Source organism: Lichenostomus cassidix, chromosome 2 (assembly GCF_008360975.1).
Source record: "Lichenostomus cassidix isolate B80296 chromosome 2, HeHo_3.0, whole genome shotgun sequence".
NCBI classification, from domain to species: Eukaryota; Metazoa; Chordata; class Aves; order Passeriformes; family Meliphagidae; genus Lichenostomus; species Lichenostomus cassidix.
Window position 1 is genome coordinate 87,390,917 of NC_139482.1, and position 16,623 is coordinate 87,407,539.

Sequence of the window (16,623 nt, forward strand, 5' to 3'; positions counted from 1 at the left end):
AAATTATCTGTACATATTTGAATTGTAACAGAAAGTAAAAAGAAAGTTTTGGGATCATAAGTTGTCCGTGGTGCTAAACTGCCTTTTGTTCTTCCCCACAAAAATCCATGGTTTGTTAGCCTGTTCTAAAGAGGGCAAGATTTCATCTTTAGTGAAAATGTGTTGCTTCATATTCAACAGGTCAAGTTTTCTTCGGATTGAGGTGGAAGTGTGGCTCATGGACATCTGATGTGATACGTAAGTTGAATTTGACATGTCTTATTGCATTAACACCACATGAAAAACATTGATCTTGATTATGCTAGTACAAGTGCAAACTATTATCTTTGTTATTTTGCATTTTCACCAGTAGCAGTGAAATGAAAATTTACACCCCTTTCCATCTCTCCCAAATGACTCTTCAAAAACAATGTTTAAATAAGTATAGATGACCATTTTATTTAGAAACAATGTACATCAGGAAACATTTAACAAAAAAAAAGTAACTTCAATAAGCATATTTCTTGAAATAAGGTGCTAAGCTATTCTATTATGAAAAAGGATATTTGGGTTTATGAGAAGGCAGTTCAGAAAATCTGGTGTAATTGATGTATAGCCCATGTGCTGATAAATTAATAGATTATTGTTTGGGTGTCGTAATGGTCAACAATGCTAAATGATTCAATGACACTATTTTCTCTTTGGCTATTTAATCAATGGGCAGTGTTTTAAAAAAGCAGTCCAAGCATGCCTCTAATACATAAAAGTGAGTCTAAAGCAAGGGTAGAGTTTTATATTGTGCTGTTTGCTGAATGTTATTATTCGTGGCAATTATTTAATACTTAGGGCATGCATCTACATATCTGTTTGGTCTTATGAAACAGCAGTGTGACCAAGAAAGAGTTTTGCTTTTTCTGAAATATGTGAGGCTGCTCCAATTCTAGAGAAACAGTGAAGAAAATGTGAGAGGACTTGAGTTAAGCTGGTATAAGGCTCTAGAAACACTTTGTCACGGGGACATCCACCATGGAAACTATTCCTGGAAGGGTTTTGGCAATCAGAAGCAGTTAGGCAAATGGTGTCCTGCACTGCTTATGTCAATCAAATAGATGCATTGTGGAAAAGTGTATTTAATTAAGTGTATAGAGTTGAGCTGAACAAGTTGGAACTGTAACTTAAAGTTGCAGCAGAAATTTCTAAGTATGTTAAAAAAAAGAAAAAAGAGGAAATGACAAATTGCTATTGGTTTGCCATCTCTGAAAACCAGTTTAGGAGACTGCTTAATGATGTCATTTTTCAAGTTGCAAGGCAACTTCTTCTGAAGTAATCTAGACAAGATTATATATATTCCTGGTAGGATTTTGAGTCCTATTTACAATAAATGTTTTTTGTTCACGTTAACTTTTTTATGGTTAGGATTTAAAAATGAAGGCAGGAAAAGTATGTCAGTGCATTCTCTAGTAGTCTGAACATAATGATGAATTTCTGGAACTTTTGTGTTCATACTTCACAGTTCTCTTTTTATGAAGTTGTGTGGGAGAGAGTTTAACTCCTTTCAGCCCATTTTACTTTGATCACTTCATTCAAGGTATCAAATATGTTTGGGGTTTTTAACTTGCATTTTTCATTAATATTGATACAGACTATCAAAGGCAAACTGGGATGATGAAGTGCCAGTAAATTTAATGCCAGGGAAGGAAAAATATATGATAATATTTTTTGCACCAGAATAGCTTGCCACCCAGACCTGTATATCACACATGGATTGAGCAACTTCTAAAATGGTACATTGTGATTTACAGCTCAGAAATTTATCTTTTCCTAGATAAAATGAAGCTTAGTTTGTGTGTGTGTAATACCTTGCAATTTATTATAAAAGCAGGCACCTAATGGGGTCTGACCATGAATGCCTTAAATGAGAGGTGCACTCATATTGCAGGAGTGCTTGGGAGGAATTGGTGTTACACACTTGTTATGTAAATGTGATTGGGAACTGGATCAAATGGATATATTGCTGCATTGCCTTTTATCATGGATTGGATAAATTTATTCTTGCTTGTGGGAAGTGTAGAAAGGAAAAATGGTGCTGCAGAAATATGTGGATCACCCCTTCCTTGTAGAAAGGGAAAGACTCTTCTCAGAGAACACTATGAGCTCACCTTTTCAGTAGAGGTTTTGTTCTTTGTGTTTGTGTGTATCTGTTCTGTAGCATAAAAGATCAGGGCACTTCATAGATGGTTTTTTCCTTAAAAGAGGAAAAATCTAAGATCTAAGAGGATCAATTTTTTCCCTCACTGTGTCAGGAGCAAGTGTCCAATGCTTTGGAAGGTCTGAACCTGAGGAAATGGAATACAGACTGTACCACAGGCTTAAACCAGAAACAGAGTGACAGAATAGCAGTCTGTAACACACACAGAGTGTTGTCAAGCCAGGAACACACTGAAAATTTTTCATAGTAACATAATTAATATTTTAAAAAGCACCAGGAAAATAGATGTCAGACAGTGGATTTGATGTGCATATAGTTCATTATGTGGGGAGGATAGAGAGACTTCTATTGTTGCAAGAGGAACAGCACATAGCTGAAATAGAGAGGCAGGCACACTGGCAGCTGTTTCAGGAAACGAAATTCCAGCAAGTTGGAAATAGGGAGCTGAGAGAGAAATGAAGGACTCAAAGTGAGAGCTCAGTGGCAGAGGTTCTAGTGGAGGGATTACAGTGAGAAGCTGGTGGGGATGGGAAAGTGAACAAATACAGTTAAAAACATCCTTCATTATCACTGGTTCAGTGCTTTGGGTTTCTCTCATTGCTAGTGCTTAATTACCTGTTGTGATGGCAACTCCCCATCTTGATTCATTCTGCTTTAATTATCAGTTGCATGGCTTGAACAGAGCAAGAGGACAAAGGGGATGAAATTGGAGTCATAATGGCCAAGTTCAGACAGGTCTTCTAAGGATGGCAGAACAGAATAAAATCTGCCAAAGATATTTGTGTAAAGTTGCTTCTCTGTTAGGGAATAATGGTGGTAAGTGGTTTGTGGAGAAAATGAAGGAACACCATCCACATGTACTTCAAAAGTACAGGAGAGGTAAACTGTGCAGTGAACATGCACTATATGTGTAAGAACTCAAGCAAACTCACCTTTAAAAATTAGTTATCATATTGCTTTGCTTTTAAATTAATTATTAGAATGATTTATCACAGGTATATCATTATTTATCATTCAGCAGTCATATATTGGATACTGTTCCCCCCAGAGGTGAATTTGGAGTTGAAAAAAAAATGAAAATTGTTGCAGCAGAAAATAAACTTCCAGTGGAGACAGAGCTGAAAATGAAGCTGTTTCTGTTCTGACAGTATTGTTTTTATTAGAGGGCACTGCAACGTACAGAGGCTCAGAAAGATGTCAGTAATAATAACAACCTGACATTATATGTGCAGTAAATATTGAAGACTAGAGGCTGGTTTATTACTTTTTTTTTTTTTTAAATGTGTGGGTTGGTTGTTTAGGTTTTAGTTAATGCTAGTCTGCTTGATATCTGATTATCTTTCTCCTTTGGTTTCATGGCAGTCTATGTTTTTATGTTTATAGCTGTTTCTTTATCTAGTCTCATAATGTCATCATTTAAAAATGGTAACTCTGCTCAGATGTTTCCATAAGTAAATATCTCTTTAATTTAATATGGACCCACTGAAAAACTGAAGATCACTTACATTCAACAAATTTTACTAATAATATTATACAGTGCTTTGAGACTAAAGTGCAAAATTCAAAGTCTTTTAGATTGGATATCTAATCAGAGTTCATGACAATAATATAATTGGTTTTGTTTAAAAAAAAAAACATAATGCAAAAACAGACAAAACAAACAAACAAAAACATCAGGGCCACTGAGGACTTAGCCAGTTAAAGAAAAGCAAAAGCATTTCTTCTCCATCTCAAAAAACCTCCAAAGCTAGAATTGTGACCAGGATACTCACTGCTGCAAATATCAAGGTACATAGGTCTTTAAAAGCTGCATGGTAGTAAACACTGGGCTACGTGCTTTAAAAATTGTATGGCTGGCTGGGGAGTGGAAATGGTTGCTGAATTACTCAAGTGACTTTAAGCAGCTATGTGAGAAAGTATATGATTTGTATGATAACTGTTGGCCATCTCTTGGATGTCACTGAGGAATCCTCATGCCATGAATGAACCCCACAGTGTTGGCTGGGTTGCAATGGCAGGACACTCGCTGTGGGACCTCGGCTAAGGTTAGGAGCCTTATGGTGTCAGCTGTCAGTCCATTTATTGAGTGCAACTGAAAGACAGCAAGACCTCACCAGTAGGTGGATTGCTCTTGTGCTGTAGCATTGGAAACGAGGAAGAGTGGAGGGCAGAAAGAAAGAGAAAAACATGTAAAGTGATTCTTGTGTGATTGGGTTTGTGCATGAAACTTTTCTGTGTTTTCTCAGCAGTATCTCGTCCTGTGGAGCAACACAGTAAGTTAGCTGATCATCAGCCAGGAGGGAGTCCTTGCTCTTCTTCCTATTTTGTGGCATCAAACATGGATTTTGGAGAAAGCCCAGGATTAGATTTTAATAAACAAGTGGAGTTGTTTGTATGTTCTACAATGAGGGCACCTACAGTATTTTTGTCTCTTTTGATATTTCTCTGGTTCTTTCCTCTGATACACTCTTCCATGTGTCTATGTGCACTCAGATCTACACATGTAGCAATGTTTGTACTATACTGAATTAGCAAGAGATCCTCTATAAAACTTTGGTGTCTACTTTAGCAGTAATTTTAAAGGGAAGAAATAGTAACAAATCTTGTAGATGATTGCACTTCCTACTAAATTCATCACAGAGCGAGAGAAATCTCCCTGAATTGTGGAGGTAGTGTACTTCAACTTTTCTCAGTTCACACTCTGCTGCCTTGCTACTGTGATTGTTCTGAAGATCCTATGAGTCTGGCTGGTTGTTCATGCCGTGGTTCAGTGAACCAGAAGGCTCATGCTCTTGAGACCTTAATGAGACTTAAACATGGGCTGAAATGCCTTTTTCGCGGAACAATCACATAAGCATGAGCAAATACTGTAATGTGGCCTTAACTGTTAACATAAAACCTAACTTTGTGTTAAATATTCTGGGTTTGAAAATTAAATACATTTTAAAAGCTCTAGCTTTCACTTACCCATATATGTCCCACATATACATCACAGATTGACTTTGAAAATATTGCTGCTATTACCTTGAGGAAATATCATTTTACGAGTTGCTACCATCACTTGATCATTACCCTTCTTGTGCTCTTTCATTAGTTCATGGTAGGAAAAAATGCCATGTACTATGACATTTTGGTTTTATTTGAGAAATCAGAATATGCAAACAGATATATGACTTGTTTTCTGTAACTGCACTGAAATTTGCTTTCTGCAGCTGGAGAAGAAGAGAGCAACTGTGGGAGCATATGTGATTGAAAATGTGTAGTTTCACAGTGTGGCAGATTTGGTATGTAACAGGAGGGTCTTTTCCAGAGTGGCTGCTCTTGTGAATAAGGCTTTTCTTGACCTGCTGCTTTTCTTGAATGCCAACTCAGTTTTGCAAACCTCAGAGTAAGGGATGGGGGAACTGGAAGCTCAGGTCCTTCTGAGCTTGTGGCATTTATATTGCGAGACAGTTGAGATCGAGTTCATTTTGCTAAGCTGCTCACCCATAATGGATCTGTCACAGCAACTTGACACCATATTTATATCCATTTTGGGCAGCATTTGCTGCTCTGCACTCTCCCTGTGCAAGTTTCCAGCAGACCACTCCGATTTACTGTTAGTAAAGCCTCCTGTCCCCCTCGGAATACAGCTATCCTTTCCATAGGCTTAATAGGCAGTCGTCTGTTCCAGCTACCCTTTACCTTAGAATTGGTATCAAGTAGCTGAGAGCACCTCTTAATTTGATCCCAAATTTCTCTTGTTCAACTGGCATAAAGATGGCACAGCCAAAAAATTGAAAAAATTGTGTTCTATGTTAGCAACTCTATTGGGTTTTTTTGCCTGGAATTAATTTGTTTGAGTTTCTGGTTTATTGGTAATTTTGAAAGAGTTGTTGGTTTGTTTCTGATGTAAATATGTAGCAGGGCTGGTGGAAAGGAAAATAATGGTATTTCATAAACTGAAAATTGGACTTTCCTGCCAACTGTGTCTGGGAAACCAAGTTATCTTTCAGAGACTGGAGCTGCTAACAAATGGAGAAATAAATGACTGCTTTTTCATATCCAACACTAATGCTGATATTATGTAAGTGTATTTAACTCCAAGTTCTGATTCAAAATTGGATGTCTTATTCTACTGCAGACTTAATTGAATCTAAAATATAATTTCAGTCTTCATGGCAGAAGAGGATATTTTGCCCTCTCCCGTTCTCTTCCCCCACGAAGAGAATTTTTTCCAGTTCAAATCACTGAATAAACCTGCAGGAAGACATCCATTTCTAAATATAGCAAGCTGAGCTATAGGCATTACCAAGGCCTGGGGAAACAAGTAAAAATGAAACCACTGACTCTTCTCAACTAATTCATCCCCTGGGTCTCTACTTTTCGGATTTCTTTTTCTTCCTTCCCCTCCTTCTTCTCTGCCTTTCCCCTTCAGTGCTGCTTTTTCCTTAACAATAGTTATATAATGCTGTCTCTCCGTCTTTTTTTTATGCATCCTATATAGTATAGCTTATATATGTATTAGTAGATCTGTTCAAATCCTTATGCTTTCAGTTCACTTTATTGACTTTTTCCAAGCTTGAGCTCAAACAAGCAGTGGTTTTCCCAGAGAGTGCCAGGTCTCACAGCAATGCCCTGGTTCCAGGTCGGTGCATGGAGTTTAGGTTTAATAGGATGTCCTAGTATTTTCCTTCTTCGACCTACACAGCCCCATCTCTAATAAGACAGCATCTAAACTGCTCTTTTTGTGTTCACTGAGGCAGATAGAAATAATAATACTGGTCAAAGGGTAATGCTTGAAGGCACATTTTTTTCAGAAAAAACAGACACAAGTTCAATGAATTCTGCCACCAAAATGTGGCAGTTGAAAGTTAACTATGGAGAGAGAGTGAAGCTCACTTCATTCTCAACAAGGTCCATTTAGCAAAGCTGATCTTTTTCACTGGTGAAACTTTCTGCAATAAATAACTAAATTCTGTATCTAGTGCTTCTTTTTGGGATTTTCTTTTTCTTTTTGCAGAACTCTCTCCTAGAGCTGTCTGTGGCTTTCTGATTTCCATAATATTGGTATACTTCCTGTTGGTCTTCCATTACCTCCCCTTGAAAATGCATGTGGAAGACAAGCAGAGCACTTGACAAATCCACTGCTCTTCTGAGATATTTCCAACACTTCCAGTGTGAATATTAATTGTAAGAGATGAAATGAAATACCTTGGGCTGCACTGACCTCATCATCTGTTTTTTAAATAGCGTCTCCATCCCATAAATCCTCTTAGAGATAAATTAAAAATGCCTGTAGAAGAGATATAGCCTGAATGTAATAATTAAGAAGGTGCTAAGCAGTGGCCTATTATTCATATATCTGGGTTTTGCATGACCATTTTTAGAAAAAAAATTCTAAAAAGTTATTACTGCTTGAAGAGAGATTTGACTGATCACCCTCTCCGGCTGCCAAAGTGCAGAGTTGAGTAATTGGAGAAAAATCTTCTGAAAGAGACTCACCATCATCAGAGCAGAAGTTTCCTCCTAAGCAAATCAGTTTTAGGAGTAGCTTCTTCCTTGCTAGACAGTACCATTTACATTTTTTTGTCTGAATGCTGAATGAACTCTGAAGGGGCGAAAACCTTCTGTGTGTAAAAGGTGTAGGTGGAAACAGCACTGCTTCTATACCAGTGTCTTTTAAAATCCATTTTCAGTTATGCCTAGATGATAAGAGGTATTTATCCACAAGCTTGTGGTTAAGCAGTGGTGTATCAGAGACTGCTGTTCACAGATCATTCAAACTGAAGATTATCAGGCGATCCCAGCCTTGCAAATGAACAAGAGTGCAAAATTTCTGATGCCGTTTTTAAAATGGAAAGTGGAGGCAAACCCAGGATATTTATGTAGTGTGGCAGTAAATTCAGACATTTAGCAAGCAACTTCTGTAGTAAGTTTACTGTTTTCTACATAGAGAAAGTAGCCAACTGGGGTTTCGATTTTGTTTGGGTTTTTATGGTTTTTTTCACACTCTAAACTGCTTCTCATGAAATTATGATCACTTGCAATTTGGAAGCAGAAATACCACAGAGGGAATAAAAAGCCTCAGCTGCTTTTTCGCAATGAAATAACTGTGTCTAAAAGGACTCTGCCTAGGCAGCTTCCAGAGGGCTGCGGAGCACGCTGGCTCTGTGTGTGCCATGCTGGCGAGAGAAGAGCCTGGAGCCTGGGTAACGTGTTCTTTCCAAAAAGTGGGTGGCTGGAGAGATTTCAAATGTTTAATTGTCTTCAGAATAAAACCTTTATGCGTGGGGTTGGTAAATCTTACTTTAAACCCGTGTGTGAAATCGTGACAACGTCACTGGAGAAGGGCCTGTCTGACGGCAGTGATTGCGCTATCGCCAGCCAGCCACGTGTCACGGCCGCTGGATCAGGAGTAATTTGGGGAGATAAAACATCTGCCATTGTGTTTTGTACTGTGGCTGGCACAATGGGGCCCCACTGCTACCTGGCTCTGCTGGGCGCCGCCAGTCTGGGAGCATTAGAACAGCTTGGAAATTTGTGAAATGTGTAGAAAAGATGTTCAGATAAAAGGGGTACTGGAGCAGTGTGAAACTGAAAAAGCTTTTGAGAGATTTCCTGGTTAAACATTTGCTACTCTTCTGAGTTGTTTTGCTACTCTTCTGTGATGTTTTATCACCCCAAAAAAGTACTTTCTCATAAAAATAAAAAAGTATGCATTTCTTTCTTTCTGTGGAGAAAAGCAGGAATGCAAAGTCACAGTCAGGTCTCATTCAAGATGGATATTTTTCTCTATTTTCCTTTTCACATTGTTGAAGACATCATTTTATTTCAGCATTATGTCATATGTTAAAATCAATAAAAAATAAACACTCCTGAGCATTTTGTGATTTATAAAATATACTCTTTCAGATTTATTTTTTTCTGAACCAAGTATGGCATTCCCAATTTTATGAGTGGAGTCTCAAACACTCTAGAAGCCTTTTTTTTTCTTTACTATGAAAATAAGAGGTGGAAATTCCAAGGTGGAAAATGGTTGACATTCTCCAATATTTCTTTTGAATCTTGTAATTTTTAAGATTGTCATCAATATGTTATGAGCTTCTTCTTTTTGAAAATGTTTTCTTATAAAACAAGAACTCACTAATTTTTTTTAATTGTTGTGATTAGCTTTTGTAAAAATAAAATTTTAAAAAAGGCACAAGAACAGTAGAACTGTTTACAGTTTACCAATCTTTTGAACTGCAAGTAGTCATTTTCTCCACTGATGTCATAGTGCAAATCTGTGAGTCAGCAATTAGAAATATTTCCAGTATTTTCCTTGTAACATCTACATGTTGACAACTACCTTTCCCATATATACCTCTCCAGATGCCTGAGCATTTGAATAACAGCTAAGTACTTTAACTCTCCCATATTGTCACCCATCAGCTTGGTAGGACCACAGCAGCAGACTTGTAGAACCTTTTGTTTCAGTGACTGGTGATACAGCAGTGTAGGGATTTGAAGGAGGCTGAGTGCACAGATAAATTTGATTTGCAGGAGAAAAAAGTGGGAGTAAAGCTTGATAAAACTGAGTAGTTGATAGCAGTTATTTGATTTCCTTAATAAAGTCTCTGATTTCTTTGGACAAGAACAGTGCTGGAAGCATGTCAGGCCTAATTGCTTGTAGCACTCACCTAAAACAATGGGGGAAGGAGAAGATAACCCTTCCTTCCTTCCTTCCTTCCTTCCTTCCTTCCTTCCTTCCTTCCTTCCTTCCTTCCTTCCTTCCTTCCTTCCTTCCTTCCTTCCTTCCTTCCTTCCTTCCTTCCTTCCTTCCTTCTTTCCCTCCCTCCCTCCCTCCCTCCTTCTTCATGAAATGAATTAAATTAATCCAGGTTTCTCATCTCTAGGACTGAAAGCACATCCATGTCATTTGTTCTGACTTGGGTACCTGCAGGGGATCACTTGCAAAATCCCCACAGCTGGGAATGATCAGTGTAGGGAAAAAAACAGTTGCCTGTCTGAAGAAGGGTTTTATTATATCTTAACTCTAGTTAAATGTACACTGTCTTTACCAGAAGCATTTCTCTCAACTTGAGTTGTCTCCCGTATGTACTTCAAAGGCTGGAGATATTGCAGTTTGTGGCATGTTTCTTTTCCTTTAAAGGTTTTGAAATATCTGTAGAGCTGTTCTAAGATAAAAAGCAATATTTAAATATATCAATTATTTCAATACATTTAAAACATTTTTAAAGTCTACATGTCACAGTCAGTGTTGTTTTGTTTACTCCAAAATAGTTAGCAGAACTGAATGTGAGCATTTTTGTTTGAAGTGATCAAGAGGTTGAATATCCTCCTTTCTTTGCCTTCCAAAAGATTACATTGCTTTTAATTAGCTGTAGTCTTTTTGCTAAGTAGAATGAAATTTCCCAGCTGTGTAGGAGATGTGGGCCAGCAGAAGGTGTTGGAAGCTGGAAGCACTGTTTCCAGCAAAAGCATTCATGAGCCAATCTCATGTTGTGAGTAAAATAGCAGTGAAGTGCTTAGCTCTGTTTGCAGATCTGGACTGCAACCACATCTTTCTCTGGCCAAAATGTGCTGTTTCTGGCTTTTAAACTTAACTGTAGTAAAACATTATTATTGAGAATTTTCATATTTCCCAGTGCAGTTACACACTGTGATCTGAGCAGCAGTGCCATTCCTGTATTTACCAGGAAAACCAGCTAGTGTTTTAGCTTGATCATTCCCTGATGCTTGCTTGGCAGGTTAATTTGGGTCTTTCTCTAGAATTATTCATGGAAGATCAAATTGCAAAATCAATGGGGCCCCTTCTGCAAGCTGATGGTCTTCTACTGTGTGAGTAAATTACTTTTTCTGCTCTGTTGTCCTAGAGCTGCATTCAGACTGAGACCACATGGTCTCCTCATGCTTACAGCTGATTTTACTCTGTGTTGTAACTCATGCATAAGTGGACTGCATGTTTAACTTCTCAGTTGCTTTGTGCCATCTAGGACTTCATTTGGAAATATGAACTGGAAAAATGTGTGGAGAGTGATGTAGCTTCTAAATTTAACTTCTGAATTATGATTAGATTTTTGTCTCCTTTTTTTGTGCATAGTTGGTTCACCTCCTCAAAATAGTCACACACAGTTATTTAGCACTTCTGCACAGAAAGAGATGTGGTTTTAGTACCAAAAATCAACAAATACATTCTCTCAGATGTGCAATCCCATCGTGACAGAAATAAGATAAATGCTACATTTCAGAATACCATGTAGGGAAAGAGCAGCATAGAACCTGTTCTTTGATATCCTTCTTAACACATAACATTGTACACTCAGGGTTTTTTTTTTTTTTAATATGTATGTATATTATGTATGTAATATGTATATGTACAGTAAAAGAAAAGTACACTATTCTGCTGATTTCATAGCTCCATGAGCATTACAAATGATTTTTAATTTACCTTTTGCGTATTTACTTATGCAGGATTAAGTGCTCTTTGACTTTAAATCTAAACAAACCACTGGAAAATGTTTTTGTCAGTTTTTCCTTTTTTGCTTAGTAATAAAAGCACTGTAATCCTTAAGAAAAGTGTCATTTTCTTACTCTACAGTTTGAATGGCAGAAATCAGATGCTGACATGTCAAAGACAAATTATTCTCATATATATGTGTTATCAGAATGTTTACTTCTCTAGTTTTTTTGTTGTCTTCAAGGCTTAATTTTTCTTTTGTTATATTTGTCAAAGAATTTAAAAGAGTACTTCAAATGTGGATAGCACAGAACTGGGCAGCTTGGCTGATAGGACCAAATGATTAAGGGCAATGAGAGCTAACTCTTGTGGCAAAAAGGTCTAAGAAAACTTAATGTTATAGAGTGAATTTTCAGAAAAATAACAGATGAAATTTCATATTCAAATAATAAAAAACTTCATATTTGAAGCCAGTCTAGAGTACACATATTGCATTAATGGTCCTGAAATCAGCTATTAGCATTTAGACTTGGAGCAATGCTATATATCACTCCTTGAAAACTTTTCTTCAAACTTAGTAACAGCCAAATTTGAGCACTAGTAAGAAAGAATAATGAACAGAAAATTACTTAGGGTTTTGCATGTTTACTTGCATAAATCCATGGTGTGTTCATGTTTTGAAGTTTGCACGCTGGTCTGAATTTCTTTATCAAAAGAGAAAGGGGGAAATCACAAATTAATAAAAAGGCCAGCAATTAAGAGTACAAGACAACTTCCATATATGAGGAGATGAATTTCGCTGACACATTTTGCATTGCAAGAAACATATCTGAACAATAGCCCAGAGTTTTGTATAACCTTGAATAGTGTGGAAAAGAACACAGACTATTCTGTTTCTTATGGTGCAAGGAATCAGGGTATTGAACATAATTTTTCAACCTGAAAACTGTCAAAAAATTTTAAAACTGTTAGAAATTGTTTTACACAAGCAGGCTGTGAAATCATTTAATGAATTCTTGGCAAAAGCCTCCTGAAGCACTATCAGAGCAAAGGTATAGACACAAACTTGGACTTGGAAAATCCCTTGGCTCTTGAGGAAATATTGCTGCCATTCCCTCACTTATTTAGTCTTTCCTTAGGCGTCAGTTGCTTATAGTGGTAGTCAGAGGAAGAGTAATGAAAAATAGACATTGTGCCTGACTGACTTTTTTCCTACCAGTGCTATACACCATGCACATATGAGCCTTTTTAAATAAAAAGTATATTTTAAGGCTTGTTGTCAGTGCTTATGTGCTTGCTTTAGTAGATGACAGGGACTGGTTTTGTTTAAAATATCATGTCTGTGTATGTTTCATGAAAATTTCTTAGAATTAGAAATACACTGAAAGTGAATCTCCAGACAGGAGTTATATGTTATTGGCTAGGGAATATCTGTTATTAGTCTGCCAGTCTAGGTGCTGATTTTCTTTATTATCAGCTTCACTATCCTTGTTTACCTTTTTAGCACAGAGGGACCAGCAGTTCTGATGAACAGGGTCAAATTGTATGGGATGGAGTAGGAGCTCATTGGCATTCAAGTTGTGCAAGGCTGCGATTGCTATCCTGTCGGAGAGAAACAATAACGTTTTACAAGACTGATTTTTAATTGCATCCCTTACTTGGGTGCAGAGCAATCTCTGGAGGATGCCTTTTGCCTTCTTAACATGGAAAAAAAAGCAGTGCAAAATTATCATGTTCAAGGTAAAAGCAATGTGTGTTTGGAACTTGCTTGCTGGGTTATCTTCCTTATTTTTAATTGAAGAAATACTACATCTGAGACAACCTTGTAAGAAAATACTTGGTTTTGAAGAGACCTGTCAGTATTAGAGAATAGGATTTTTTTTTTTTTTTATATTCTAGTTCTAGAAAGCAAATAATCATGATTATGATTTTGTAGCTTCAAAGCGAGGTAGCTGAAGTCTTATTCTGTTTTAGGAGATCTTGGATAAAGAATTTGAATGTACCATATCATTATACTTGATTTCATTAGTATTTTAACTGCATTATGCTTAGTATTAATAAAAAACAGAATACATGTGACAGGTCGTGAAAGAAAAAGGACTTCTAATTCACTGGGATTGTGTTTCATTATACAGCTTGCATGGAGATCCATGAGATTCTAAAGCCTGAAAGAAAAAAACATGATTATTGTCAATGACTTTGAATTTACAATGCTTCCACCATGGAATTTTTAAAGGTTGTTAACCTCAAAAGGGTTGGAAGAAATGATTGAATTTGAGGACCTCCTGTCTTCAGCTGTTCTTGCCAATAAGTATGTTATGTTAGACAAGAGGTAGCAAAGTGGCTCTCTGCTCTGGGGTGCTTCCATATCCACCTTGGACATGGTGGGGTACAGTGCCAGCAAGTCACATAGGGTGTCACTGATTCTTTGTTTTGAAATAATTCACTACTAATCATGGGTATTCCCAGGGCATGACCTGCCTGGAAATGGGAGCAGTAAATATATTAAAAGTTTGCATGGTATGGGTCCCCTACACCAGAGTGTAGGTGTGGATTGACAGCTCTCAGTGAAAAATGATGCTGCAGCTGAGAGGCAGTAGAGAGTGGAGCTCTGCTGTGGGTGCAGATTTCTAGTGAACTTGCTGAAGACCTGCCTCAACTACTTTCTTGGTGACTGGGATTTGCTTCCTTGCATTCCTGCAGGTACATATACCATTCAGAAATTAACTCTCTTCCTTTTATTGATCATTTTCAGGGTGGGGGATGGTGGGTTGGTGATATCTTTTATTTCATCCAATAAGATTTAGTCTACATGGAGTCATGTTCTGCATAATGCAGCAGAAGCAAAAGTTTTTCTCCAGCTACCCATATATGACTTGTTGTCTTATGGGTGTTCACTTGCTTGAGAAGTTGTTGGTATTTGAGCTGAAAGTTGGAGGTGGCTCCAGCATTTTGGTTCCTTTGCACTGCTAAAAACCCTAAATATTTTTTGGTTTTGAGAGTAAAAGGAAAGAAGCACTGAATTTATGGTAGCGATTATTCTTCTCTGAGAATTCAGCTTACGGCTGGAAGATTATTTAGTGGCTTATGCCAGGTGAAATAGCTGCAGCAGAAGACAGAAAAGCAAGTAGAATATTGATCAAAATAAAGCAGCCTGGAAGGTAACGTTTCATAAAAATTTCTTGTCTGAGAAAAAAATGTTTGGATATTTCCCCCAGAAGCTTCCAAGGAATTTTTTTTCCTTTGGAAAGCATTTTTGATAGGAAACTGAAACATTTTGAAGGAAAAACCTCCCAGCCAAGTCTGATAACTGATGTGTGAAGACAGTAGTTCAAAATTGTGCCTCTCTCTGTCCAGACATTGCAGACTTTGAATTTAGAATCATATAATAGTTTGGGCTGAAAGGACTTTTGAAGGTCATCTAGTCCAACCCCTCTGCAATGAACAGGATCATCTTCAACTACGTCAAGTGCTCAGAGCCCCTTCCAGTCTGATCTTGACAGTTTCCAGGGAAACCACACCTCTCTGGGCCACCTGCTCCAGGGCCTCACCACCCTCCTTGTAAAAACTTCCTTTTAACTAACTAAATGCATCTAATTTTTTACATTTAAGCCTGAAAGCTAAAGTAGAAGACCTGAAGGATACTGTATGTATTATCTTTATAAAACTTTAGTACCGAAAATATAAATGCTTGCCACATTTTGAAAAATACCAACTTCTAACTTTTACGGGAAAGAAATGCCTCCTAAGCAGTTTTGCCAATGCTCACAAAAATTTTTTGCCTGTTATATTTCAATCATATTTGTATGCCTGATAATGCTACAGCTTATGTGGTGGCACGAATTACTCATGTAGTATTCTATGAATTTATGCAACATAGGACAAACACAAACATCTGATCCTGTCTGAATTTTTCAGTCCAAGATGGTTCACCTTAGTTGTGCTTATAAGGACTCCTATAAGGTTATAAACCTCCTTGCAGGTTCTAATTCCCTGTTTCCATCTTCCGTGGTATGAAGAGATGAAAGCACAGCAGTGTCTGTCTGCTAGGTTATGTTGCAATGCACATTATTGATATTAAATAAGAGGTGAATGTGCAGCTCATATTTTCCCAGTTCTGCCCTTTCTTGTGTTGAATGGATGAGGTCAGCTCTACCTGCTGAGGCAGGCTCCTTGGAAAGTCAGTCAGAATGGTGTTGCCTAAGTAAGGAAGAAAGAAGAGCATCAGAGCTCTGTTCCCATTCTGCAGAGTTCTAAGAGGGAAAACATAATATGCCATTACAGGAAGACTTTGTGGTTGAGGCTCAGAAAATCAAAGGAAGTTGAAAATTACACAAATGCAATCTGACAGTCTTACCTTTTAAAAGCAGGGCTGTCCGAGAGTCTGTTGAGTGTACCACACTTAGAAAGGAAGCAACAACAAAAACAAAAAAATAGGCAGTTGTATGATTCTAATAAAGGCTACATTTGAGATTTCACCTGTTGTTTTAAAAAGACAATAAATAAGTATACATAAATTTAATTTGTTTCATGGTTCTTGTTCTCAGCCTTTCGGGCTCTGTGTCCGAATTTTCTAATGTTAGTAACTTAAGTGTTGTAAGAGACTATTAGAAATCTTTAAAGCTTTTTATAGTCACCAGATAGTATGATCTGTATTTACTGCAAGTATTCAATTGCAGTAATTGTATTAAAATTATCATTAAAATTAAAGGCATTTTTTAGAAACATGAGAAGTTAGCAAACATACAAATTCTGAAAGCTATTACTATTTTTTCTCTCTGTTAAAGTCTTATCTAAAAGGATGTACAGTGTGATTTAATGGAATTCCTCTGATATTTGAAACTGGGATTTAACACCTTTTAGTTCTAATTCCACTGTTTCACTGTGGTATGTATCCAAATTATCCAGAAAATAATTTCTGCAAGCTTAGAGACAGTAGTATTAATCTTCTATAATTTGGTTTCCTTCTGATTGCTCTTATTGGAATATCTGT

The 16,623-nt window shown here is 37.2% G+C and overlaps 1 protein-coding gene across 6 annotated transcripts in view; it reads left to right on the plus strand.

Moving 5' to 3' along the window:
• LOC146441716 (poly(rC)-binding protein 3-like) overlaps positions 1-16,623 on the plus strand; it is a 491,829-nt gene that overhangs the window by 198,956 nt on the left and 276,250 nt on the right. For all 6 annotated transcript variants that reach the window (XM_085052273.1, XM_085052275.1, XM_085052282.1 and 3 more), the window contains one exon: positions 181-237. The gene's annotated coding sequence lies outside the window, so the exon portion shown is untranslated. The remainder of the gene's footprint in view (positions 1-180; positions 238-16,623) is intronic.